This window comes from Engystomops pustulosus, chromosome 6, assembly GCF_040894005.1.
Source record: "Engystomops pustulosus chromosome 6, aEngPut4.maternal, whole genome shotgun sequence".
Lineage (NCBI taxonomy): Eukaryota > Metazoa > Chordata > Amphibia > Anura > Leptodactylidae > Engystomops > Engystomops pustulosus.
Window position 1 is genome coordinate 179,335,441 of NC_092416.1, and position 27,582 is coordinate 179,363,022.

Consider the following 27,582-nt stretch of genomic DNA (forward strand, 5'->3'; position numbering starts at 1 on the left):
ACAAATTTGTATAGGTTTTATAATGTTTTCATACATTTACAAAAATTAAAACCTCCTGTACAAAAAAAAAAAAGTATTTTTGCATCTGGCGCTAATAACTTTTTCATATTTCTGTGTATGGACCTGTGGGTGGTGTCATTTTTTTGCGACTTTTGATGACATTTTCAATGCTACCATGACAGCCTTTTGATCACTTTTTAAAGAATTTTTAATATTTTTTGAAATGGCAAAAAAGTGCCATTTTCGACTCTGGCCGCAATTTTTTGTTATGGGGTTAAACGCAGTGAGAACCCGTTATTTTATTTTGATAGATCGGGCATTTTCTGACACAGCAATACCTAATGTATTTATGATTTTTACTGATTATTTATATCAGCTCTAGGGAAAGGGGGGTGATTAGAACTTTTAGGTTTTTTTATTATCATTTTTTTTTTTTTACTTTTTTTTTCAGACTCCCTAGGGTACTTTAACAAGAGGTTGTCTGATCTATCCCATCATGTTCTGCCATACTACAGTATGGCAGTATATCGGGATTTTCCTCCTCATTCATTACTATGTGCTGAGGGCACATTGTAATGAAAGGGTTAAAACAAGACAGACTCAGCATGGCGACAGATCGCCGCTCCTCGATGACGTCATGGGGAGAAACAATCCTCGGCAAGATGGCGGCTCCCATTTGCTGCCATTTTTTTGAAGCCGCCCGAAGCTTTGCCAGCACCGACCGTGGGTGTTACCGATAAGTCTTTGCTGCAATATGCAACAAAGACTTACTGGCTTTGGAGAGGGCTCAGCCTGTGAGGCCGGCATGTGGCATACTATTACGGCATGTGACATACTATTCCGTCACATGTCGGTAAAGAGTTAAAAATGTAAATTTGGGCATCTTTTTTTTCCCCGTTTTTTGCCATACGGGATCAAAACTATTGTAGGTTTGTAGTCTGGGTTGGTACAAATTTGGAGGTACAAAATGTGTGTGGTTTTACTTTTTGTTTTTTGTTTTTTTGGGGGGGTTGGGCGTTTTTTGTGGGTTTTTTTATTTGCTTTGTGAGAGGGCACTGACTGAACTCTTATATAATGTACTATGCTGCTTAATATTATCTTTAACAGACACCCATCAAGACAGCTATCCTATAGGAAATCCTAGGGTCCTTCTGCGCGACTGCTGCGCGACACCATTGGCACGCCATGGTCGTTGCTGCAGGGAGGGGGGTGATGGGGTTAAACACCCGGGATATGATCCTGATCCCAGGTGTTAGTGGCAGGGTTTGGCTGTGAGAACACGGCCCGGTACCAGCAGAACCCGATGTCCTGCAATCTTCTTCTGATACATCTTTGTAAAAGTCATTACGGCGGTCATGAAGGGGTTAAGGCTGCATTCACTTGGCATTAATTATCAATGTGTCTGGTATTCCCCATATTGTGAGAGGAATCCTCGCTGATTCTGCTCGGGATATAGGGCGAGTAACTTCATGTGGAAACTGGCAGACACAATGGCCTCCTATAGACTTCAAAGAGGGTGATGGAAAATCTGTAGCACAATCCTCAATGTGAACAGACCCTAAGCATTTGTACATCTCCAGTCAGTCCGTATAGACTTTGGATTAAAGCTTTTTCCTCATCAATGCTGTAAAATATGGAACGCTTCACGAATTTGCGTGTCATCCTTGCGCAGGGGCCATGCTAATCTTCTCTGTATCGTTCCAATTTTAGTATATGTGCTGCCGAAGCGAGCACAGACCCCTGGCCTCCCCCATCAGTATATATAGTCCCCGGAGGGGGGGAGTTATACATTATGGAGAGGTCACTCTATATACATTACACCCATCATCTTCATTGGATCATAACTCTCATTCTCCACAACTGTCTAGAGTTTTCCTTCTTAAAAAAATATAAAAGTGCAAATAAAACGACACAAACGTATTAAACAGAATATGCAAAATAGATAAATAGCCCCAGAGGATGCTGGGAGCACCGGTCTTTGTCTTGTAAAAAGGGCGGGAAAAAGGTAAAAACAAAGGGAAACCCCAAACATTCCCTTGTTTCCCTTTGTTGGGTCTGTGGTTTCCAGGGTCCGGTCTGAATACTGTATTATCTCATCCGGGGGCTGCAGTTATTTCGGACTCTGAGACTCTGACGGGTCTTGTTATCTGTAGTTTGGGGGCTATATTCTGCTGTTTATTTAGAGGGTCTGGTCTAGGATATGTATTTGTTCAGATGTGATTTGGGGTCTGTACTGGGGTTTGTATTATTATTACTACTAGCTCATAGGGTTTTTCTGAGGCTTTCATTTTCGGGTTTGGGGTATGAATAAGTCATAGGTGTCTGTTCTGGGGTCCTTCAGGTCCTTCAGGTATCAGGTCCTTCCCACTTTTCCTCAATTGACCCGCCTCTTCTCCCAGGATCCTCTGGGACTGGCAAATTTGCATCTTCTGGTGTCACAGCGTTGAATATCCCATATCCCCGTTACCTATAAGTTGCCCGATAATAAATGAAGAAACTATAGAAACGTTATAGAATGAGGGTTGTCATATATTATAGGTTCCTGGTGTAAATCCTGAACAAGATCTCTCCATAATGTATAACTCCCCCCCTCCGGGGACTATATATACTGATGGGGGAGGCCAGGGGTCTGTGCTCGCTTCGGCAGCACATATACTAAAATTGGAACGATACAGAGAAGATTAGCATGGCCCCTGCGCAAGGATGACACGCAAATTCGTGAAGCGTTCCATATTTTGCACCAATTTCTCGTGTCTGCGCCGTCCTTCATACAGTTTTTTTCATTATTAAGGTAAAAAATCGCTAAGTTTTTGCTATAGACACCATTTTGTACAATAATACATTATTTACCTCAAGATTTTACCTCAGAAAGTAGGTTTTTACACGTCATGTGAGCGAGACTGTAACATATTTTGCACCAATTTCTCATGTCGGCACCGTGCTTCATACAGTTTTTTCATTATTTAGGTAATAAATCGTTACGGTTTTGCGATAGACACCATTTTGTACAATAATACATTATTTACCTCATGATTTTACCTCAGAAAGTAAGTTTTTACATGTCATGTGAGCGACCCTGTATCATGTACACAAACTGCGCGCCACATCTGCCCCTGGCTTTTCCCCAAAATTGTATTTCAAACTCATCCGCCTAAATGTGAGGTCTTGGGGTGCGTTTGTGTGAGGTTTGCGCCACAGATTTGTTGATGGGAAATTCATTGTTGATATTTTAACCCTTTCTCTGCACTCTTTTTCCACGTTAATGCCAGTTTTCCCACCAAAACAGCGGATTTAAAGAAAGAGCGCAAATCTGACGTGGTTTTTTAATAAAAATATTCCGCCATTATCATCAAACCTAAATAACATTTTAAAAAGTTCTCTAGGTCAATACACTTTACAGCCACACCAAATCAAAAGGGATTTTTTTCTTAGGCTACATTCAGATGGCCGCTGCCCGCCTGTTGGGTGCCGTGAGCCCATTGTGATGTATGGGGGACGTATATCGCCCATATATACGTCGGCCGTATATACGCCCCCCATACATTCGTGTGAATATAGCCTTAGTTTGAGGTCTTATTTTTTGCTAAAAGACCTGCACATTTTATTTGTACACACTTGGGGATCATAAAGTTTTTTGATCCTGATTAAGATAATTTTTTGTGTGGTGATGGATAATTAACCCCATAACGACCTAGCCCTGTTTTGTTTTTTCATTTCTATTTTTCACTCCTCACCTTCAAAAATCTATAACTTTTTTTATTTTTCCATGTAAAGACCTGCGTGACGGCTTGTTTTCTGCATAACAAATTACACTTCATAGTAATGGTATTGAATATTCCATGCCATGTACTGGGAAGCGGGAAAAAAATTCCAAATGCAGTGAAATTGGTAAATAAAAACCCACATTTACACCATTTTCTTGTGGGCTTGGATTTTACGGATTTCACTGTGCGCCCCAAATAACATGTCTACTTTATTCTTTGGGTCAGTACGATAACAGGGATTACAAATTTGTATAGGTTTTATAATGTTTTCATACATTTACAAAAATTAAAACCTCCTGTACAAAAAAAAAAAAGTATTTTTGCATCTGGCGCTAATAACTTTTTCATATTTCTGTGTATGGACCTGTGGGTGGTGTCATTTTTTTGCGACTTTTGATGACATTTTCAATGCTACCATGACAGCCTTTTGATCACTTTTTAAAGAATTTTTAATATTTTTTGAAATGGCAAAAAAGTGCCATTTTCGACTCTGGCCGCAATTTTTTGTTATGGGGTTAAACGCAGTGAGAACCCGTTATTTTATTTTGATAGATCGGGCATTTTCTGACACAGCAATACCTAATGTATTTATGATTTTTACTGATTATTTATATCAGCTCTAGGGAAAGGGGGGTGATTAGAACTTTTAGGTTTTTTTATTATCATTTTTTTTTTTTTACTTTTTTTTTCAGACTCCCTAGGGTACTTTAACAAGAGGTTGTCTGATCTATCCCATCATGTTCTGCCATACTACAGTATGGCAGTATATCGGGATTTTCCTCCTCATTCATTACTATGTGCTGAGGGCACATTGTAATGAAAGGGTTAAAACAAGACAGACTCAGCTTGGCGACAGATCGCCGCTCCTCGATGACGTCATGGGGAGAAACAATCCTCGGCAAGATGGCGGCTCCCATTTGCTGCCATTTTTTTGAAGCCGCCCGAAGCTTTGCCAGCACCGACCGTGGGTGTTACCGATAAGTCTTTGCTGCAATATGCAACAAAGACTTACTGGCTATGGAGAGGGCTCAGCCTGTGAGGCCGGCATGTGGCATACTATTACGGCATGTGACATACTATTCCGTCACATGTCGGTAAAGAGTTAAAAATGTAAATTTGGGCATCTTTTTTTTCCCCGTTTTTTGCCATACGGGATCAAAACTATTGTAGGTTTGTAGTCTGGGTTGGTACAAATTTGGAGGTACAAAATGTGTGTGGTTTTACTTTTTGTTTTTTGTTTTTTTGGGGGGGGTGGGCGTTTTTTGTGGGTTTTTTTATTTGCTTTGTGAGAGGGCACTGACTGAACTCTTATATAATGTACTATGCTGCTTAATATTATCTTTAACAGACACCCATCAAGACAGCTATCCTATAGGAAATCCTAGGGTCCTTCTGCGCGACTGCTGCGCGACACCATTGGCACGCCATGGTCGTTGCTGCAGGGAGGGGGGTGATGGGGTTAAACACCCGGGAAATGATCCTGATCCCAGGTGTTAGTGGCAGGGTTTGGCTGTGAGAACACGGCCCGGTACCAGCAGAACCCGATGTCCTGCAATCTTCTTCTGATACATCTTTGTAAAAGTCATTACGGCGGTCATGAAGGGGTTAAGGCTGCATTCACTTGGCATTAATTATCAATGTGTCTGGCATTCCCCATATTGTGAGAGGAATCCTCGCTGATTCTGCTCGGGATATAGGGCGAGTAACTTCATGTGGAAACTGGCAGACACAATGGCCTCCTATAGACTTCAAAGAGGGTGATGGAAAATCTGTAGCACAATCCTCAATGTGAACAGACCCTAAGCATTTGTACATCTCCAGTCAGTCCGTATAGACTTTGGATTAAAGCTTTTTCCTCATCAATGCTGTAAAATATGGAACGCTTCACGAATTTGCGTGTCATCCTTGCGCAGGGGCCATGCTAATCTTCTCTGTATCGTTCCAATTTTAGTATATGTGCTGCCGAAGCGAGCACAGACCCCTGGCCTCCCCCATCAGTATATATAGTCCCCGGAGGGGGGGAGTTATACATTATGGAGAGGTCACTCTATATACATTACACCCATCATCTTCATTGGATCATAACTCTCATTCTCCACAACTGTCTAGAGTTTTCCTTCTTAAAAAAATATAAAAGTGCAAATAAAACGACACAAACGTATTAAACAGAATATGCAAAATAGATAAATAGCCCCAGAGGATGCTGGGAGCACCGGTCTTTGTCTTGTAAAAAGGGCGGGAAAAAGGTAAAAACAAAGGGAAACCCCAAACATTCCCTTGTTTCCCTTTGTTGGGTCTGTGGTTTCCAGGGTCCGGTCTGAATACTGTATTATCTCATCCGGGGGCTGCAGTTATTTCGGACTCTGAGACTCTGACGGGTCTTGTTATCTGTAGTTTGGGGTCTATATTCTGCTGTTTATTTAGAGGGTCTGGTCTAGGATATGTATTTGTTCAGATGTGATTTGGGGTCTGTACTGGGGTTTGTATTATTATTACTACTAGCTCATAGGGTTTTTCTGAGGCTTTCATTTTCGGGTTTGGGGTATGAATAAGTCATAGGTGTCTGTTCTGGGGTCCTTCAGGTCCTTCAGGTATCAGGTCCTTCCCACTTTTCCTCAATTGACCCGCCTCTTCTCCCAGGATCCTCTGGGACTGGCAAATTTGCATCTTCTGGTGTCACAGCGTTGAATATCCCATATCCCCGTTACCTATAAGTTGCCCGATAATAAATGAAGAAACTATAGAAACGTTATAGAATGAGGGTTGTCATATATTATAGGTTCCTGGTGTAAATCCTGAAGAAGATCTCTCCATAATGTATAACTCCCCCCCTCCGGGGACTATATATACTGATGGGGGAGGCCAGGGGTCTGTGCTCGCTTCGGCAGCACATATACTAAAATTGGAACGATACAGAGAAGATTAGCATGGCCCCTGCGCAAGGATGACACGCAAATTCGTGAAGCGTTCCATATTTTGCACCAATTTCTCGTGTCTGCGCCGTCCTTCATACAGTTTTTTTCATTATTAAGGTAATAAATCGCTAAGTTTTTGCTATAGACACCATTTTGTACAATAATACATTATTTACCTCAAGATTTTACCTCAGAAAGTAGGTTTTTACACGTCATGTGAGCGAGACTGTAACATATTTTGCACCAATTTCTCATGTCGGCACCGTGCTTCATACAGTTTTTTCATTATTTAGGTAATAAATCGTTACGGTTTTGCGATAGACACCATTTTGTACAATAATACATTATTTACCTCATGATTTTACCTCAGAAAGTAAGTTTTTACATGTCATGTGAGCGACCCTGTATCATGTACACAAACTGCGCGCCACATCTGCCCCTGGCTTTTCCCCAAAATTGTATTTCAAACTCATCCGCCTAAATGTGAGGTCTTGGGGTGCGTTTGTGTGAGGTTTGCGCCACAGATTTGTTGATGGGAAATTCATTGTTGATATTTTAACCCTTTCTCTGCACTCTTTTTCCACGTTAATGCCAGTTTTCCCACCAAAACAGCGGATTTAAAGAAAGAGCGCAAATCTGACGTGGTTTTTTAATAAAAATATTCCGCCATTATCATCAAACCTAAATAACATTTTAAAAAGTTCTCTAGGTCAATACACTTTACAGCCACACCAAATCAAAAGGGATTTTTTTCTTAGGCTACATTCAGATGGCCGCTGCCCGCCTGTTGGGTGCCGTGAGCCCATTGTGATGTATGGGGGACGTATATCGCCCATATATACGTCGGCCGTATATACGCCCCCCATACATTCGTGTGAATATAGCCTTAGTTTGAGGTCTTATTTTTTGCTAAAAGACCTGCACATTTTATTTGTACACACTTGGGGATCATAAAGTTTTTTGATCCTGATTAAGATAATTTTTTGTGTGGTGATGGATAATTAACCCCATAACGACCTAGCCCTGTTTTGTTTTTTCATTTCTATTTTTCACTCCTCACCTTCAAAAATCTATAACTTTTTTTATTTTTCCATGTAAAGACCTGCGTGACGGCTTGTTTTCTGCATAACAAATTACACTTCATAGTAATGGTATTGAATATTCCATGCCATGTACTGGGAAGCGGGAAAAAAATTCCAAATGCAGTGAAATTGGTAAATAAAAACCCACATTTACACCATTTTCTTGTGGGCTTGGATTTTACGGATTTCACTGTGCGCCCCAAATAACATGTCTACTTTATTCTTTGGGTCAGTACGATAACAGGGATTACAAATTTGTATAGGTTTTATAATGTTTTCATACATTTACAAAAATTAAAACCTCCTGTACAAAAAAAAAAAAGTATTTTTGCATCTGGCGCTAATAACTTTTTCATATTTCTGTGTATGGACCTGTGGGTGGTGTCATTTTTTTGCGACTTTTGATGACATTTTCAATGCTACCATGACAGCCTTTTGATCACTTTTTAAAGAATTTTTAATATTTTTTGAAATGGCAAAAAAGTGCCATTTTCGACTCTGGCCGCAATTTTTTGTTATGGGGTTAAACGCAGTGAGAACCCGTTATTTTATTTTGATAGATCGGGCATTTTCTGACACAGCAATACCTAATGTATTTATGATTTTTACTGATTATTTATATCAGCTCTAGGGAAAGGGGGGTGATTAGAACTTTTAGGTTTTTTTATTATCATTTTTTTTTTTTTACTTTTTTTTTCAGACTCCCTAGGGTACTTTAACAAGAGGTTGTCTGATCTATCCCATCATGTTCTGCCATACTACAGTATGGCAGTATATCGGGATTTTCCTCCTCATTCATTACTATGTGCTGAGGGCACATTGTAATGAAAGGGTTAAAACAAGACAGACTCAGCATGGCGACAGATCGCCGCTCCTCGATGACGTCATGGGGAGAAACAATCCTCGGCAAGATGGCGGCTCCCATTTGCTGCCATTTTTTTGAAGCCGCCCGAAGCTTTGCCAGCACCGACCGTGGGTGTTACCGATAAGTCTTTGCTGCAATATGCAACAAAGACTTACTGGCTATGGAGAGGGCTCAGCCTGTGAGGCCGGCATGTGGCATACTATTACGGCATGTGACATACTATTCCGTCACATGTCGGTAAAGAGTTAAAAATGTAAATTTGGGCATCTTTCTTTTCCCCGTTTTTTGCCATACGGGATCAAAACTATTGTAGGTTTGTAGTCTGGGTTGGTACAAATTTGGAGGTACAAAATGTGTGTGGTTTTACTTTTTGTTTTTTGTTTTTTTTGGGGGGGGGGCGTTTTTTGTGGGTTTTTTTATTTGCTTTGTGAGAGGGCACTGACTGAACTCTTATATAATGTACTATGCTGCTTAATATTATCTTTAACAGACACCCATCAAGACAGCTATCCTATAGGAAATCCTAGGGTCCTTCTGCGCGACTGCTGCGCGACACCATTGGCACGCCATGGTCGTTGCTGCAGGGAGGGGGGTGATGGGGTTAAACACCCGGGAAATGATCCTGATCCCAGGTGTTAGTGGCAGGGTTTGGCTGTGAGAACACGGCCCGGTACCAGCAGAACCCGATGTCCTGCAATCTTCTTCTGATACATCTTTGTAAAAGTCATCACGGCGGTCATGATGGGGTTAAGGCTGCATTCACTTGGCATTAATTATCAATGTGTCTGGCATTCCCCATATTGTGAGAGGAATCCTCGCTGATTCTGCTCGGGATATAGGGCGAGTAACTTCATGTGGAAACTGGCAGACACAATGGCCTCCTATAGACTTCAAAGAGGGTGATGGAAAATCTGTAGCACAATCCTCAATGTGAACAGACCCTAAGCATTTGTACCTCTCCAGTCAGTCCGTATAGACTTTGGATTAAAGCTTTTTCCTCATCAATGCTGTAAAATATGGAACGCTTCACGAATTTGCGTGTCATCCTTGCGCAGGGGCCATGCTAATCTTCTCTGTATCGTTCCAATTTTAGTATATGTGCTGCCGAAGCGAGCACAGACCCCTGGCCTCCCCCATCAGTATATATAGTCCCCGGAGGGGGGGAGTTATACATTATGGAGAGGTCACTCTATATACATTACACCCATCATCTTCATTGGATCATAACTCTCATTCTCCACAACTGTCTAGAGTTTTCCTTCTTAAAAAAATATAAAAGTGCAAATAAAACGACACAAACGTATTAAACAGAATATGCAAAATAGATAAATAGCCCCAGAGGATGCTGGGAGCACCGGTCTTTGTCTTGTAAAAAGGGCGGGAAAAAGGTAAAAACAAAGGGAAACCCCAAACATTCCCTTGTTTCCCTTTGTTGGGTCTGTGGTTTCCAGGGTCCGGTCTGAATACTGTATTATCTCATCCGGGGGCTGCAGTTATTTTGGACTCTGAGACTCTGACGGGTCTTGTTATCTGTAGTTTGGGGTCTATATTCTGCTGTTTATTTAGAGGGTCTGGTCTAGGATATGTATTTGTTCAGATGTGATTTGGGGTCTGTACTGGGGTTTGTATTATTATTACTATTAGCTCATAGGGTTTTTCTGAGGCTTTCATTTTCGGGTTTGGGGTATGAATAAGTCATAGGTGTCTGTTCTGGGGTCCTTCAGGTCCTTCAGGTATCAGGTCCTTCCCACTTTTCCTCAATTGACCCGCCTCTTCTCCCAGGATCCTCTGGGACTGGCAAATTTGCATCTTCTGGTGTCACAGCGTTGAATATCCCATATCCCCGTTACCTATAAGTTGCCCGATAATAAATGAAGAAACTATAGAAACGTTATAGAATGAGGGTTGTCATATATTATAGGTTCCTGGTGTAAATCCCGAAGAAGATCTCTCCATAATGTATAACTCCCCCCCTCCGGGGACTATATATACTGATGGGGGAGGCCAGGGGTCTGTGCTCGCTTCGGCAGCACATATACTAAAATTGGAACGATACAGAGAAGATTAGCATGGCCCCTGCGCAAGGATGACACGCAAATTCGTGAAGCGTTCCATATTTTGCACCAATTTCTCGTGTCTGCGCCGTCCTTCATACAGTTTTTTTCATTATTAAGGTAATAAATCGCTAAGTTTTTGCTATAGACACCATTTTGTACAATAATACATTATTTACCTCAAGATTTTACCTCAGAAAGTAGGTTTTTACACGTCATGTGAGCGAGACTGTAACATATTTTGCACCAATTTCTCATGTCGGCACCGTGCTTCATACAGTTTTTTCATTATTTAGGTAATAAATCGTTACGGTTTTGCGATAGACACCATTTTGTACAATAATACATTATTTACCTCATGATTTTACCTCAGAAAGTAAGTTTTTACATGTCATGTGAGCGACCCTGTATCATGTACACAAACTGCGCGCCACATCTGCCCCTGGCTTTTCCCCAAAATTGTATTTCAAACTCATCCGCCTAAATGTGAGGTCTTGGGGTGCGTTTGTGTGAGGTTTGCGCCACAGATTTGTTGATGGGAAATTCATTGTTGATATTTTAACCCTTTCTCTGCACTCTTTTTCCACGTTAATGCCAGTTTTCCCACCAAAACAGCGGATTTAAAGAAAGAGCGCAAATCTGACGTGGTTTTTTAATAAAAATATTCCGCCATTATCATCAAACCTAAATAACATTTTAAAAAGTTCTCTAGGTCAATACACTTTACAGCCACACCAAATCAAAAGGGATTTTTTTCTTAGGCTACATTCAGATGGCCGCTGCCCGCCTGTTGGGTGCCGTGAGCCCATTGTGATGTATGGGGGACGTATATCGCCCATATATACGTCGGCCGTATATACGCCCCCCATACATTCGTGTGAATATAGCCTTAGTTTGAGGTCTTATTTTTTGCTAAAAGACCTGCACATTTTATTTGTACACACTTGGGGATCATAAAGTTTTTTGATCCTGATTAAGATAATTTTTTGTGTGGTGATGGATAATTAACCCCATAACGACCTAGCCCTGTTTTGTTTTTTCATTTCTATTTTTCACTCCTCACCTTCAAAAATCTATAACTTTTTTTATTTTTCCATGTAAAGACCTGCGTGACGGCTTGTTTTCTGCATAACAAATTACACTTCATAGTAATGGTATTGAATATTCCATGCCATGTACTGGGAAGCGGGAAAAAAATTCCAAATGCAGTGAAATTGGTAAATAAAAACCCACATTTACACCATTTTCTTGTGGGCTTGGATTTTACGGATTTCACTGTGCGCCCCAAATAACATGTCTACTTTATTCTTTGGGTCAGTACGATAACAGGGATTACAAATTTGTATAGGTTTTATAATGTTTTCATACATTTACAAAAATTAAAACCTCCTGTACAAAAAAAAAAAAGTATTTTTGCATCTGGCGCTAATAACTTTTTCATATTTCTGTGTATGGACCTGTGGGTGGTGTCATTTTTTTGCGACTTTTGATGACATTTTCAATGCTACCATGACAGCCTTTTGATCACTTTTTAAAGAATTTTTAATATTTTTTGAAATGGCAAAAAAGTGCCATTTTCGACTCTGGCCGCAATTTTTTGTTATGGGGTTAAACGCAGTGAGAACCCGTTATTTTATTTTGATAGATCGGGCATTTTCTGACACAGCAATACCTAATGTATTTATGATTTTTACTGATTATTTATATCAGCTCTAGGGAAAGGGGGGTGATTAGAACTTTTAGGTTTTTTTATTATCATTTTTTTTTTTTTACTTTTTTTTTCAGACTCCCTAGGGTACTTTAACAAGAGGTTGTCTGATCTATCCCATCATGTTCTGCCATACTACAGTATGGCAGTATATCGGGATTTTCCTCCTCATTCATTACTATGTGCTGAGGGCACATTGTAATGAAAGGGTTAAAACAAGACAGACTCAGCTTGGCGACAGATCGCCGCTCCTCGATGACGTCATGGGGAGAAACAATCCTCGGCAAGATGGCGGCTCCCATTTGCTGCCATTTTTTTGAAGCCGCCCGAAGCTTTGCCAGCACCGACCGTGGGTGTTACCGATAAGTCTTTGCTGCAATATGCAACAAAGACTTACTGGCTATGGAGAGGGCTCAGCCTGTGAGGCCGGCATGTGGCATACTATTACGGCATGTGACATACTATTCCGTCACATGTCGGTAAAGAGTTAAAAATGTAAATTTGGGCATCTTTTTTTTCCCCGTTTTTTGCCATACGGGATCAAAACTATTGTAGGTTTGTAGTCTGGGTTGGTACAAATTTGGAGGTACAAAATGTGTGTGGTTTTACTTTTTGTTTTTTGTTTTTTTTGGGGGGGTGGGCGTTTTTTGTGGGTTTTTTTATTTGCTTTGTGAGAGGGCACTGACTGAACTCTTATATAATGTACTATGCTGCTTAATATTATCTTTAACAGACACCCATCAAGACAGCTATCCTATAGGAAATCCTAGGGTCCTTCTGCGCGACTGCTGCGCGACACCATTGGCACGCCATGGTCGTTGCTGCAGGGAGGGGGGTGATGGGGTTAAACACCCGGGAAATGATCCTGATCCCAGGTGTTAGTGGCAGGGTTTGGCTGTGAGAACACGGCCCGGTACCAGCAGAACCCGATGTCCTGCAATCTTCTTCTGATACATCTTTGTAAAAGTCATTACGGCGGTCATGAAGGGGTTAAGGCTGCATTCACTTGGCATTAATTATCAATGTGTCTGGCATTCCCCATATTGTGAGAGGAATCCTCGCTGATTCTGCTCGGGATATAGGGCGAGTAACTTCATGTGGAAACTGGCAGACACAATGGCCTCCTATAGACTTCAAAGAGGGTGACGGGAAATCTGTAGCACAATCCTCAATGTGAACAGACCCTAAGCATTTGTACCTCTCCAGTCAGTCCGTATAGACTTTGGATTAAAGCTTTTTCCTCATCAATGCTGTAAAATATGGAACGCTTCACGAATTTGCGTGTCATCCTTGCGCAGGGGCCATGCTAATCTTCTCTGTATCGTTCCAATTTTAGTATATGTGCTGCCGAAGCGAGCACAGACCCCTGGCCTCCCCCATCAGTATATATAGTCCCCGGAGGGGGGGAGTTATACATTATGGAGAGGTCACTCTATATACATTACACCCATCATCTTCATTGGATCATAACTCTCATTCTCCACAACTGTCTAGAGTTTTCCTTCTTAAAAAAATATAAAAGTGCAAATAAAACGACACAAACGTATTAAACAGAATATGCAAAATAGATAAATAGCCCCAGAGGATGCTGGGAGCACCGGTCTTTGTCTTGTAAAAAGGGCGGGAAAAAGGTAAAAACAAAGGGAAACCCCAAACATTCCCTTGTTTCCCTTTGTTGGGTCTGTGGTTTCCAGGGTCCGGTCTGAATACTGTATTATCTCATCCGGGGGCTGCAGTTATTTCGGACTCTGAGACTCTGACGGGTCTTGTTATCTGTAGTTTGGGGTCTATATTCTGCTGTTTATTTAGAGGGTCTGGTCTAGGATATGTATTTGTTCAGATGTGATTTGGGGTCTGTACTGGGGTTTGTATTATTATTACTATTAGCTCATAGGGTTTTTCTGAGGCTTTCATTTTCGGGTTTGGGGTATGAATAAGTCATAGGTGTCTGTTCTGGGGTCCTTCAGGTCCTTCAGGTATCAGGTCCTTCCCACTTTTCCTCAATTGACCCGCCTCTTCTCCCAGGATCCTCTGGGACTGGCAAATTTGCATCTTCTGGTGTCACAGCGTTGAATATCCCATATCCCCGTTACCTATAAGTTGCCCGATAATAAATGAAGAAACTATAGAAACGTTATAGAATGAGGGTTGTCATATATTATAGGTTCCTGGTGTAAATCCTGAAGAAGATCTCTCCATAATGTATAACTCCCCCCCTCCGGGGACTATATATACTGATGGGGGAGGCCAGGGGTCTGTGCTCGCTTCGGCAGCACATATACTAAAATTGGAACGATACAGAGAAGATTAGCATGGCCCCTGCGCAAGGATGACACGCAAATTCGTGAAGCGTTCCATATTTTGCACCAATTTCTCGTGTCTGCGCCGTCCTTCATACAGTTTTTTTCATTATTAAGGTAATAAATCGCTAAGTTTTTGCTATAGACACCATTTTGTACAATAATACATTATTTACCTCAAGATTTTACCTCAGAAAGTAGGTTTTTACACGTCATGTGAGCGAGACTGTAACATATTTTGCACCAATTTCTCATGTCGGCACCGTGCTTCATACAGTTTTTTCATTATTTAGGTAATAAATCGTTACGGTTTTGCGATAGACACCATTTTGTACAATAATACATTATTTACCTCATGATTTTACCTCAGAAAGTAAGTTTTTACATGTCATGTGAGCGACCCTGTATCATGTACACAAACTGCGCGCCACATCTGCCCCTGGCTTTTCCCCAAAATTGTATTTCAAACTCATCCGCCTAAATGTGAGGTCTTGGGGTGCGTTTGTGTGAGGTTTGCGCCACAGATTTGTTGATGGGAAATTCATTGTTGATATTTTAACCCTTTCTCTGCACTCTTTTTCCACGTTAATGCCAGTTTTCCCACCAAAACAGCGGATTTAAAGAAAGAGCGCAAATCTGACGTGGTTTTTTAATAAAAATATTCCGCCATTATCATCAAACCTAAATAACATTTTAAAAAGTTCTCTAGGTCAATACACTTTACAGCCACACCAAATCAAAAGGGATTTTTTTCTTAGGCTACATTCAGATGGCCGCTGCCCGCCTGTTGGGTGCCGTGAGCCCATTGTGATGTATGGGGGACGTATATCGCCCATATATACGTCGGCCGTATATACGCCCCCCATACATTCGTGTGAATATAGCCTTAGTTTGAGGTCTTATTTTTTGCTAAAAGACCTGCACATTTTATTTGTACACACTTGGGGATCATAAAGTTTTTTGATCCTGATTAAGATAATTTTTTGTGTGGTGATGGATAATTAACCCCATAACGACCTAGCCCTGTTTTGTTTTTTCATTTCTATTTTTCACTCCTCACCTTCAAAAATCTATAACTTTTTTTATTTTTCCATGTAAAGACCTGCGTGACGGCTTGTTTTCTGCATAACAAATTACACTTCATAGTAATGGTATTGAATATTCCATGCCATGTACTGGGAAGCGGGAAAAAAATTCCAAATGCAGTGAAATTGGTAAATAAAAACCCACATTTACACCATTTTCTTGTGGGCTTGGATTTTACGGATTTCACTGTGCGCCCCAAATAACATGTCTACTTTATTCTTTGGGTCAGTACGATAACAGGGATTACAAATTTGTATAGGTTTTATAATGTTTTCATACATTTACAAAAATTAAAACCTCCTGTACAAAAAAAAAAAAGTATTTTTGCATCTGGCGCTAATAACTTTTTCATATTTCTGTGTATGGACCTGTGGGTGGTGTCATTTTTTTGCGACTTTTGATGACATTTTCAATGCTACCATGACAGCCTTTTGATCACTTTTTAAAGAATTTTTAATATTTTTTGAAATGGCAAAAAAGTGCCATTTTCGACTCTGGCCGCAATTTTTTGTTATGGGGTTAAACGCAGTGAGAACCCGTTATTTTATTTTGATAGATCGGGCATTTTCTGACACAGCAATACCTAATGTATTTATGATTTTTACTGATTATTTATATCAGCTCTAGGGAAAGGGGGGTGATTAGAACTTTTAGGTTTTTTTATTATCATTTTTTTTTTTTTACTTTTTTTTTCAGACTCCCTAGGGTACTTTAACAAGAGGTTGTCTGATCTATCCCATCATGTTCTGCCATACTACAGTATGGCAGTATATCGGGATTTTCCTCCTCATTCATTACTATGTGCTGAGGGCACATTGTAATGAAAGGGTTAAAACAAGACAGACTCAGCATGGCGACAGATCGCCGCTCCTCGATGACGTCATGGGGAGAAACAATCCTCGGCAAGATGGCGGCTCCCATTTGCTGCCATTTTTTTGAAGCCGCCCGAAGCTTTGCCAGCACCGACCGTGGGTGTTACCGATAAGTCTTTGCTGCAATATGCAACAAAGACTTACTGGCTATGGAGAGGGCTCAGCCTGTGAGGCCGGCATGTGGCATACTATTACGGCATGTGACATACTATTCCGTCACATGTCGGTAAAGAGTTAAAAATGTAAATTTGGGCATCTTTCTTTTCCCCGTTTTTTGCCATACGGGATCAAAACTATTGTAGGTTTGTAGTCTGGGTTGGTACAAATTTGGAGGTACAAAATGTGTGTGGTTTTACTTTTTGTTTTTTGTTTTTTTGGGGGGGGGGGCGTTTTTTGTGGGTTTTTTTATTTGCTTTGTGAGAGGGCACTGACTGAACTCTTATATAATGTACTATGCTGCTTAATATTATCTTTAACAGACACCCATCAAGACAGCTATCCTATAGGAAATCCTAGGGTCCTTCTGCGCGACTGCTGCGCGACACCATTGGCACGTCATGGTCGTTGCTGCAGGGAGGGGGGTGATGGGGTTAAACACCCGGGAAATGATCCTGATCCCAGGTGTTAGTGGCAGGGTTTGGCTGTGAGAACACGGCCCGGTACCAGCAGAACCCGATGTCCTGCAATCTTCTTCTGATACATCTTTGTAAAAGTCATCACGGCGGTCATGAAGGGGTTAAGGCTGCATTCACTTGGCATTAATTATCAATGTGTCTGGCATTCCCCATATTGTGAGAGGAATCCTCGCTGATTCTGCTCGGGATATAGGGCGAGTAACTTCATGTGGAAACTGGCAGACACAATGGCCTCCTATAGACTTCAAAGAGGGTGATGGAAAATCTGTAGCACAATCCTCAATGTGAACAGACCCTAAGCATTTGTACATCTCCAGTCAGTCCGTATAGACTTTGGATTAAAGCTTTTTCCTCATCAATGCTGTAAAATATGGAACGCTTCACGAATTTGCGTGTCATCCTTGCGCAGGGGCCATGCTAATCTTCTCTGTATCGTTCCAATTTTAGTATATGTGCTGCCGAAGCGAGCACAGACCCCTGGCCTCCCCCATCAGTATATATAGTCCCCGGAGGGGGGGAGTTATACATTATGGAGAGGTCACTCTATATACATTACATCCATCATCTTCATTGGATCATAACTCTCATTCTCCACAACTGTCTAGAGTTTTCCTTCTTAAAAAAATATAAAAGTGCAAATAAAACGACACAAACGTATTAAACAGAATATGCAAAATAGATAAATAGCCCCAGAGGATGCTGGGAGCACCGGTCTTTGTCTTGTAAAAAGGGCGGGAAAAAGGTAAAAACAAAGGGAAACCCCAAACATTCCCTTGTTTCCCTTTGTTGGGTCTGTGGTTTCCAGGGTCCGGTCTGAATACTGTATTATCTCATCCGGGGGCTGCAGTTATTTTGGACTCTGAGACTCTGACGGGTCTTGTTATCTGTAGTTTGGGGTCTATATTCTGCTGTTTATTTAGAGGGTCTGGTCTAGGATATGTATTTGTTCAGATGTGATTTGGGGTCTGTACTGGGGTTTGTATTATTATTACTATTAGCTCATAGGGTTTTTCTGAGGCTTTCATTTTCGGGTTTGGGGTATGAATAAGTCATAGGTGTCTGTTCTGGGGTCCTTCAGGTCCTTCAGGTATCAGGTCCTTCCCACTTTTCCTCAATTGACCCGCCTCTTCTCCCAGGATCCTCTGGGACTGGCAAATTTGCATCTTCTGGTGTCACAGCGTTGAATATCCCATATCCCCGTTACCTATAAGTTGCCCGATAATAAATGAAGAAACTATAGAAACGTTATAGAATGAGGGTTGTCATATATTATAGGTTCCTGGTGTAAATCCTGAAGAAGATCTCTCCATAATGTATAACTCCCCCCCTCCGGGGACTATATATACTGATGGGGGAGGCCAGGGGTCTGTGCTCGCTTCGGCAGCACATATACTAAAATTGGAACGATACAGAGAAGATTAGCATGGCCCCTGCGCAAGGATGACACGCAAATTCGTGAAGCGTTCCATATTTTGCACCAATTTCTCGTGTCTGCGCCGTCCTTCATACAGTTTTTTTCATTATTAAGGTAATAAATCGCTAAGTTTTTGCTATAGACACCATTTTGTACAATAATACATTATTTACCTCAAGATTTTACCTCAGAAAGTAGGTTTTTACACGTCATGTGAGCGAGACTGTAACATATTTTGCACCAATTTCTCATGTCGGCACCGTGCTTCATACAGTTTTTTCATTATTTAGGTAATAAATCGTTACGGTTTTGCGATAGACACCATTTTGTACAATAATACATTATTTACCTCATGATTTTACCTCAGAAAGTAAGTTTTTACATGTCATGTGAGCGACCCTGTATCATGTACACAAACTGCGCGCCACATCTGCCCCTGGCTTTTCCCCAAAATTGTATTTCAAACTCATCCGCCTAAATGTGAGGTCTTGGGGTGCGTTTGTGTGAGGTTTGCGCCACAGATTTGTTGATGGGAAATTCATTGTTGATATTTTAACCCTTTCTCTGCACTCTTTTTCCACGTTAATGCCAGTTTTCCCACCAAAACAGCGGATTTAAAGAAAGAGCGCAAATCTGACGTGGTTTTTTAATAAAAATATTCCGCCATTATCATCAAACCTAAATAACATTTTAAAAAGTTCTCTAGGTCAATACACTTTACAGCCACACCAAATCAAAAGGGATTTTTTTCTTAGGCTACATTCAGATGGCCGCTGCCCGCCTGTTGGGTGCCGTGAGCCCATTGTGATGTATGGGGGACGTATATCGCCCATATATACGTCGGCCGTATATACGCCCCCCATACATTCGTGTGAATATAGCCTTAGTTTGAGGTCTTATTTTTTGCTAAAAGACCTGCACATTTTATTTGTACACACTTGGGGATCATAAAGTTTTTTGATCCTGATTAAGATAATTTTTTGTGTGGTGATGGATAATTAACCCCATAACGACCTAGCCCTGTTTTGTTTTTTCATTTCTATTTTTCACTCCTCACCTTCAAAAATCTATAACTTTTTTTATTTTTCCATGTAAAGACCTGCGTGACGGCTTGTTTTCTGCATAACAAATTACACTTCATAGTAATGGTATTGAATATTCCATGCCATGTACTGGGAAGCGGGAAAAAAATTCCAAATGCAGTGAAATTGGTAAATAAAAACCCACATTTACACCATTTTCTTGTGGGCTTGGATTTTACGGATTTCACTGTGCGCCCCAAATAACATGTCTACTTTATTCTTTGGGTCAGTACGATAACAGGGATTACAAATTTGTATAGGTTTTATAATGTTTTCATACATTTACAAAAATTAAAACCTCCTGTACAAAAAAAAAAAAGTATTTTTGCATCTGGCGCTAATAACTTTTTCATATTTCTGTGTATGGACCTGTGGGTGGTGTCATTTTTTTGCGACTTTTGATGACATTTTCAATGCTACCATGACAGCCTTTTGATCACTTTTTAAAGAATTTTTAATATTTTTTGAAATGGCAAAAAAGTGCCATTTTCGACTCTGGCCGCAATTTTTTGTTATGGGGTTAAACGCAGTGAGAACCCGTTATTTTATTTTGATAGATCGGGCATTTTCTGACACAGCAATACCTAATGTATTTATGATTTTTACTGATTATTTATATCAGCTCTAGGGAAAGGGGGGTGATTAGAACTTTTAGGTTTTTTTATTATCATTTTTTTTTTTTTACTTTTTTTTTCAGACTCCCTAGGGTACTTTAACAAGAGGTTGTCTGATCTATCCCATCATGTTCTGCCATACTACAGTATGGCAGTATATCGGGATTTTCCTCCTCATTCATTACTATGTGCTGAGGGCACATTGTAATGAAAGGGTTAAAACAAGACAGACTCAGCATGGCGACAGATCGCCGCTCCTCGATGACGTCATGGGGAGAAACAATCCTCGGCAAGATGGCGGCTCCCATTTGCTGCCATTTTTTTGAAGCCGCCCGAAGCTTTGCCAGCACCGACCGTGGGTGTTACCGATAAGTCTTTGCTGCAATATGCAACAAAGACTTACTGGCTATGGAGAGGGCTCAGCCTGTGAGGCCGGCATGTGGCATACTATTACGGCATGTGACATACTATTCCGTCACATGTCGGTAAAGAGTTAAAAATGTAAATTTGGGCATCTTTTTTTTCCCCGTTTTTTGCCATACGGGATCAAAACTATTGTAGGTTTGTAGTCTGGGTTGGTACAAATTTGGAGGTACAAAATGTGTGTGGTTTTACTTTTTGTTTTTTGTTTTTTTGGGGGGGGTGGGCGTTTTTTGTGGGTTTTTTTATTTGCTTTGTGAGAGGGCACTGACTGAACTCTTATATAATGTACTATGCTGCTTAATATTATCTTTAACAGACACCCATCAAGACAGCTATCCTATAGGAAATCCTAGGGTCCTTCTGCGCGACTGCTGCGCGACACCATTGGCACGCCATGGTCGTTGCTGCAGGGAGGGGGGTGATGGGGTTAAACACCCGGGAAATGATCCTGATCCCAGGTGTTAGTGGCAGGGTTTGGCTGTGAGAACACGGCCCGGTACCAGCAGAACCCGATGTCCTGCAATCTTCTTCTGATACATCTTTGTAAAAGTCATTACGGCGGTCATGAAGGGGTTAAGGCTGCATTCACTTGGCATTAATTATCAATGTGTCTGGCATTCCCCATATTGTGAGAGGAATCCTCGCTGATTCTGCTCGGGATATAGGGCGAGTAACTTCATGTGGAAACTGGCAGACACAATGGCCTCCTATAGACTTCAAAGAGGGTGATGGAAAATCTGTAGCACAATCCTCAATGTGAACAGACCCTAAGCATTTGTACATCTCCAGTCAGTCCGTATAGACTTTGGATTAAAGCTTTTTCCTCATCAATGCTGTAAAATATGGAACGCTTCACGAATTTGCGTGTCATCCTTGCGCAGGGGCCATGCTAATCTTCTCTGTATCGTTCCAATTTTAGTATATGTGCTGCCGAAGCGAGCACAGACCCCTGGCCTCCCCCATCAGTATATATAGTCCCCGGAGGGGGGGAGTTATACATTATGGAGAGGTCACTCTATATACATTACACCCATCATCTTCATTGGATCATAACTCTCATTCTCCACAACTGTCTAGAGTTTTCCTTCTTAAAAAAATATAAAAGTGCAAATAAAACGACACAAACGTATTAAACAGAATATGCAAAATAGATAAATAGCCCCAGAGGATGCTGGGAGCACCGGTCTTTGTCTTGTAAAAAGGGCGGGAAAAAGGTAAAAACAAAGGGAAACCCCAAACATTCCCTTGTTTCCCTTTGTTGGGTCTGTGGTTTCCAGGGTCCGGTCTGAATACTGTATTATCTCATCCGGGGGCTGCAGTTATTTCGGACTCTGAGACTCTGACGGGTCTTGTTATCTGTAGTTTGGGGTCTATATTCTGCTGTTTATTTAGAGGGTCTGGTCTAGGATATGTATTTGTTCAGATGTGATTTGGGGTCTGTACTGGGGTTTGTATTATTATTACTACTAGCTCATAGGGTTTTTCTGAGGCTTTCATTTTCGGGTTTGGGGTATGAATAAGTCATAGGTGTCTGTTCTGGGGTCCTTCAGGTCCTTCAGGTATCAGGTCCTTCCCACTTTTCCTCAATTGACCCGCCTCTTCTCCCAGGATCCTCTGGGACTGGCAAATTTGCATCTTCTGGTGTCACAGCGTTGAATATCCCATATCCCCGTTACCTATAAGTTGCCCGATAATAAATGAAGAAACTATAGAAACGTTATAGAATGAGGGTTGTCATATATTATAGGTTCCTGGTGTAAATCCTGAAGAAGATCTCTCCATAATGTATAACTCCCCCCCTCCGGGGACTATATATACTGATGGGGGAGGCCAGGGGTCTGTGCTCGCTTCGGCAGCACATATACTAAAATTGGAACGATACAGAGAAGATTAGCATGGCCCCTGCGCAAGGATGACACGCAAATTCGTGAAGCGTTCCATATTTTGCACCAATTTCTCGTGTCTGCGCCGTCCTTCATACAGTTTTTTTCATTATTAAGGTAATAAATCGCTAAGTTTTTGCTATAGACACCATTTTGTACAATAATACATTATTTACCTCAAGATTTTACCTCAGAAAGTAGGTTTTTACACATCATGTGAGCGAGACTGTAACATATTTTGCACCAATTTCTCATGTCGGCACCGTGCTTCATACAGTTTTTTCATTATTTAGGTAATAAATCGTTACGGTTTTGCGATAGACACCATTTTGTACAATAATACATTATTTACCTCATGATTTTACCTCAGAAAGTAAGTTTTTACATGTCATGTGAGCGACCCTGTATCATGTACACAAACTGCGCGCCACATCTGCCCCTGGCTTTTCCCCAAAATTGTATTTCAAACTCATCCGCCTAAATGTGAGGTCTTGGGGTGCGTTTGTGTGAGGTTTGCGCCACAGATTTGTTGATGGGAAATTCATTGTTGATATTTTAACCCTTTCTCTGCACTCTTTTTCCACGTTAATGCCAGTTTTCCCACCAAAACAGCGGATTTAAAGAAAGAGCGCAAATCTGACGTGGTTTTTTAATAAAAATATTCCGCCATTATCATCAAACCTAAATAACATTTTAAAAAGTTCTCTAGGTCAATACACTTTACAGCCACACCAAATCAAAAGGGATTTTTTTCTTAGGCTACATTCAGATGGCCGCTGCCCGCCTGTTGGGTGCCGTGAGCCCATTGTGATGTATGGGGGACGTATATCGCCCATATATACGTCGGCCGTATATACGCCCCCCATACATTCGTGTGAATATAGCCTTAGTTTGAGGTCTTATTTTTTGCTAAAAGACCTGCACATTTTATTTGTACACACTTGGGGATCATAAAGTTTTTTGATCCTGATTAAGATAATTTTTTGTGTGGTGATGGATAATTAACCCCATAACGACCTAGCCCTGTTTTGTTTTTTCATTTCTATTTTTCACTCCTCACCTTCAAAAATCTATAACTTTTTTTATTTTTCCATGTAAAGACCTGCGTGACGGCTTGTTTTCTGCATAACAAATTACACTTCATAGTAATGGTATTGAATATTCCATGCCATGTACTGGGAAGCGGGAAAAAAATTCCAAATGCAGTGAAATTGGTAAATAAAAACCCACATTTACACCATTTTCTTGTGGGCTTGGATTTTACGGATTTCACTGTGCGCCCCAAATAACATGTCTACTTTATTCTTTGGGTCCGTACGATAACAGGGATTACAAATTTGTATAGGTTTTATAATGTTTTCATACATTTACAAAAATTAAAACCTCCTGTACAAAAAAAAAAAAGTATTTTTGCATCTGGCGCTAATAACTTTTCCATATTTCTGTGTATGGACCTGTGGGTGGTGTCATTTTTTTGCGACTTTTGATGACATTTTCAATGCTACCATGACAGCCTTTTGATCACTTTTTAAAGAATTTTTAATATTTTTTGAAATGGCAAAAAAGTGCCATTTTCGACTCTGGCCGCAATTTTTTGTTATGGGGTTAAACGCAGTGAGAACCCGTTATTTTATTTTGATAGATCGGGCATTTTCTGACACAGCAATACCTAATGTATTTATGATTTTTACTGATTATTTATATCAGCTCTAGGGAAAGGGGGGTGATTAGAACTTTTAGGTTTTTTTATTATCATTTTTTTTTTTTTACTTTTTTTTTCAGACTCCCTAGGGTACTTTAACAAGAGGTTGTCTGATCTATCCCATCATGTTCTGCCATACTACAGTATGGCAGTATATCGGGATTTTCCTCCTCATTCATTACTATGTGCTGAGGGCACATTGTAATGAAAGGGTTAAAACAAGACAGACTCAGCATGGCGACAGATCGCCGCTCCTCGATGACGTCATGGGGAGAAACAATCCTCGGCAAGATGGCGGCTCCCATTTGCTGCCATTTTTTTGAAGCCGCCCGAAGCTTTGCCAGCACCGACCGTGGGTGTTACCGATAAGTCTTTGCTGCAATATGCAACAAAGACTTACTGGCTATGGAGAGGGCTCAGCCTGTGAGGCCGGCATGTGGCATACTATTACGGCATGTGACATACTATTCCGTCACATGTCGGTAAAGAGTTAAAAATGTAAATTTGGGCATCTTTTTTTTCCCCGTTTTTTGCCATACGGGATCAAAACTATTGTAGGTTTGTAGTCTGGGTTGGTACAAATTTGGAGGTACAAAATGTGTGTGGTTTTACTTTTTGTTTTTTGTTTTTTTGGGGGGGGTGGGCGTTTTTTGTGGGTTTTTTTATTTGCTTTGTGAGAGGGCACTGACTGAACTCTTATATAATGTACTATGCTGCTTAATATTATCTTTAACAGACACCCATCAAGACAGCTATCCTATAGGAAATCCTAGGGTCCTTCTGCGCGACTGCTGCGCGACACCATTGGCACGCCATGGTCGTTGCTGCAGGGAGGGGGGTGATGGGGTTAAACACCCGGGAAATGATCCTGATCCCAGGTGTTAGTGGCAGGGTTTGGCTGTGAGAACACGGCCCGGTACCAGCAGAACCCGATGTCCTGCAATCTTCTTCTGATACATCTTTGTAAAAGTCATTACGGCGGTCATGAAGGGGTTAAGGCTGCATTCACTTGGCATTAATTATCAATGTGTCTGGCATTCCCCATATTGTGAGAGGAATCCTCGCTGATTCTGCTCGGGATATAGGGCGAGTAACTTCATGTGGAAACTGGCAGACACAATGGCCTCCTATAGACTTCAAAGAGGGTGATGGAAAATCTGTAGCACAATCCTCAATGTGAACAGACCCTAAGCATTTGTACATCTCCAGTCAGTCCGTATAGACTTTGGATTAAAGCTTTTTCCTCATCAATGCTGTAAAATATGGAACGCTTCACGAATTTGCGTGTCATCCTTGCGCAGGGGCCATGCTAATCTTCTCTGTATCGTTCCAATTTTAGTATATGTGCTGCCGAAGCGAGCACAGACCCCTGGCCTCCCCCATCAGTATATATAGTCCCCGGAGGGGGGGAGTTATACATTATGGAGAGGTCACTCTATATACATTACACCCATCATCTTCATTGGATCATAACTCTCATTCTCCACAACTGTCTAGAGTTTTCCTTCTTAAAAAAATATAAAAGTGCAAATAAAACGACACAAACGTATTAAACAGAATATGCAAAATAGATAAATAGCCCCAGAGGATGCTGGGAGCACCGGTCTTTGTCTTGTAAAAAGGGCGGGAAAAAGGTAAAAACAAAGGGAAACCCCAAACATTCCCTTGTTTCCCTTTGTTGGGTCTGTGGTTTCCAGGGTCCGGTCTGAATACTGTATTATCTCATCTGGGGGCTGCAGTTATTTCGGACTCTGAGACTCTGACGGGTCTTGTTATCTGTAGTTTGGGGTCTATATTCTGCTGTTTATTTAGAGGGTCTGGTCTAGGATATGTATTTGTTCAGATGTGATTTGGGGTCTGTACTGGGGTTTGTATTATTATTACTATTAGCTCATAGGGTTTTTCTGAGGCTTTCATTTTCGGGTTTGGGGTATGAATAAGTCATAGGTGTCTGTTCTGGGGTCCTTCCCACTTTTCCTCAATTGACCCGCCTCTTCTCCCAGGATCCTCTGGGACTGGCAAATTTGCATCTTCTGGTGTCACAGCGTTGAATATCCCATATCCCCGTTACCTATAAGTTGCCCGATAATAAATGAAGAAACTATAGAAACGTTATAGAATGAGGGTTGTCATATATTATAGGTTCCTGGTGTAAATCCTGAAGAAGATCTCTCCATAATGTATAACTCCCCCCCTCCGGGGACTATATATACTGATGGGGGAGGCCAGGGGTCTGTGCTCGCTTCGGCAGCACATATACTAAAATTGGAACGATACAGAGAAGATTAGCATGGCCCCTGCGCAAGGATGACACGCAAATTCGTGAAGCGTTCCATATTTTGCACCAATTTCTCGTGTCTGCGCCGTCCTTCATACAGTTTTTTTCATTATTAAGGTAATAAATCGCTAAGTTTTTGCTATAGACACCATTTTGTACAATAATACATTATTTACCTCAAGATTTTACCTCAGAAAGTAGGTTTTTACACGTCATGTGAGCGAGACTGTAACATATTTTGCACCAATTTCTCATGTCGGCACCGTGCTTCATACAGTTTTTTCATTATTTAGGTAATAAATCGTTACGGTTTTGCGATAGACACCATTTTGTACAATAATACATTATTTACCTCATGATTTTACCTCAGAAAGTAAGTTTTTACATGTCATGTGAGCGACCCTGTATCATGTACACAAACTGCGCGCCACATCTGCCCCTGGCTTTTCCCCAAAATTGTATTTCAAACTCATCCGCCTAAATGTGAGGTCTTGGGGTGCGTTTGTGTGAGGTTTGCGCCACAGATTTGTTGATGGGAAATTCATTGTTGATATTTTAACCCTTTCTCTGCACTCTTTTTCCACGTTAATGCCAGTTTTCCCACCAAAACAGCGGATTTAAAGAAAGAGCGCAAATCTGACGTGGTTTTTTAATAAAAATATTCCGCCATTATCATCAAACCTAAATAACATTTTAAAAAGTTCTCTAGGTCAATACACTTTACAGCCACACCAAATCAAAAGGGATTTTTTTCTTAGGCTACATTCAGATGGCCGCTGCCCGCCTGTTGGGTGCCGTGAGCCCATTGTGATGTATGGGGGACGTATATCGCCCATATATACGTCGGCCGTATATACGCCCCCCATACATTCGTGTGAATATAGCCTTAGTTTGAGGTCTTATTT

The 27,582-nt window shown here is 41.1% G+C and overlaps 14 non-coding genes across 14 annotated transcripts; 7 read left to right on the forward strand and 7 right to left on the reverse strand.

The window, feature by feature from the left end:
- Positions 1 to 1,627: 1,627 nt before the first annotated feature.
- Positions 1,628 to 1,734, reverse strand: LOC140066460 (U6 spliceosomal RNA). Its single transcript, XR_011848303.1, has one exon. It is a non-coding gene; the product is annotated as a U6 spliceosomal RNA (small nuclear RNA).
- An 897-nt stretch (positions 1,735 to 2,631) lies between these two features.
- On the forward strand, positions 2,632 to 2,738 carry LOC140066527 (U6 spliceosomal RNA). Its single transcript, XR_011848367.1, has one exon. It is a non-coding gene; the product is annotated as a U6 spliceosomal RNA (small nuclear RNA).
- Positions 2,739 to 5,632: 2,894 nt separating this feature from the next.
- On the reverse strand, positions 5,633 to 5,739 carry LOC140066461 (U6 spliceosomal RNA). The gene has a single exon (XR_011848304.1). It is a non-coding gene; the product is annotated as a U6 spliceosomal RNA (small nuclear RNA).
- An 897-nt stretch (positions 5,740 to 6,636) lies between these two features.
- On the forward strand, positions 6,637 to 6,743 carry LOC140066529 (U6 spliceosomal RNA). The gene has a single exon (XR_011848369.1). It is a non-coding gene; the product is annotated as a U6 spliceosomal RNA (small nuclear RNA).
- Positions 6,744 to 9,636: 2,893 nt separating this feature from the next.
- On the reverse strand, positions 9,637 to 9,743 carry LOC140066462 (U6 spliceosomal RNA). The gene has a single exon (XR_011848305.1). It is a non-coding gene; the product is annotated as a U6 spliceosomal RNA (small nuclear RNA).
- An 897-nt stretch (positions 9,744 to 10,640) lies between these two features.
- Positions 10,641 to 10,747, forward strand: LOC140066530 (U6 spliceosomal RNA). The gene has a single exon (XR_011848370.1). It is a non-coding gene; the product is annotated as a U6 spliceosomal RNA (small nuclear RNA).
- Positions 10,748 to 13,641: 2,894 nt separating this feature from the next.
- Positions 13,642 to 13,748, reverse strand: LOC140066464 (U6 spliceosomal RNA). Its single transcript, XR_011848306.1, has one exon. It is a non-coding gene; the product is annotated as a U6 spliceosomal RNA (small nuclear RNA).
- Positions 13,749 to 14,645: 897 nt separating this feature from the next.
- On the forward strand, positions 14,646 to 14,752 carry LOC140066531 (U6 spliceosomal RNA). The gene has a single exon (XR_011848372.1). It is a non-coding gene; the product is annotated as a U6 spliceosomal RNA (small nuclear RNA).
- Positions 14,753 to 17,645: 2,893 nt separating this feature from the next.
- On the reverse strand, positions 17,646 to 17,752 carry LOC140066465 (U6 spliceosomal RNA). The gene has a single exon (XR_011848307.1). It is a non-coding gene; the product is annotated as a U6 spliceosomal RNA (small nuclear RNA).
- An 897-nt stretch (positions 17,753 to 18,649) lies between these two features.
- LOC140066532 (U6 spliceosomal RNA) lies at positions 18,650 to 18,756 on the forward strand. The gene has a single exon (XR_011848373.1). It is a non-coding gene; the product is annotated as a U6 spliceosomal RNA (small nuclear RNA).
- A 2,894-nt stretch (positions 18,757 to 21,650) lies between these two features.
- On the reverse strand, positions 21,651 to 21,757 carry LOC140066466 (U6 spliceosomal RNA). The gene has a single exon (XR_011848308.1). It is a non-coding gene; the product is annotated as a U6 spliceosomal RNA (small nuclear RNA).
- An 897-nt stretch (positions 21,758 to 22,654) lies between these two features.
- Positions 22,655 to 22,761, forward strand: LOC140066533 (U6 spliceosomal RNA). Its single transcript, XR_011848374.1, has one exon. It is a non-coding gene; the product is annotated as a U6 spliceosomal RNA (small nuclear RNA).
- A 2,894-nt stretch (positions 22,762 to 25,655) lies between these two features.
- On the reverse strand, positions 25,656 to 25,762 carry LOC140066467 (U6 spliceosomal RNA). The gene has a single exon (XR_011848309.1). It is a non-coding gene; the product is annotated as a U6 spliceosomal RNA (small nuclear RNA).
- Positions 25,763 to 26,634: 872 nt separating this feature from the next.
- LOC140066534 (U6 spliceosomal RNA) lies at positions 26,635 to 26,741 on the forward strand. Its single transcript, XR_011848375.1, has one exon. It is a non-coding gene; the product is annotated as a U6 spliceosomal RNA (small nuclear RNA).
- The last annotated feature ends 841 nt before the right edge of the window (positions 26,742 to 27,582 follow it).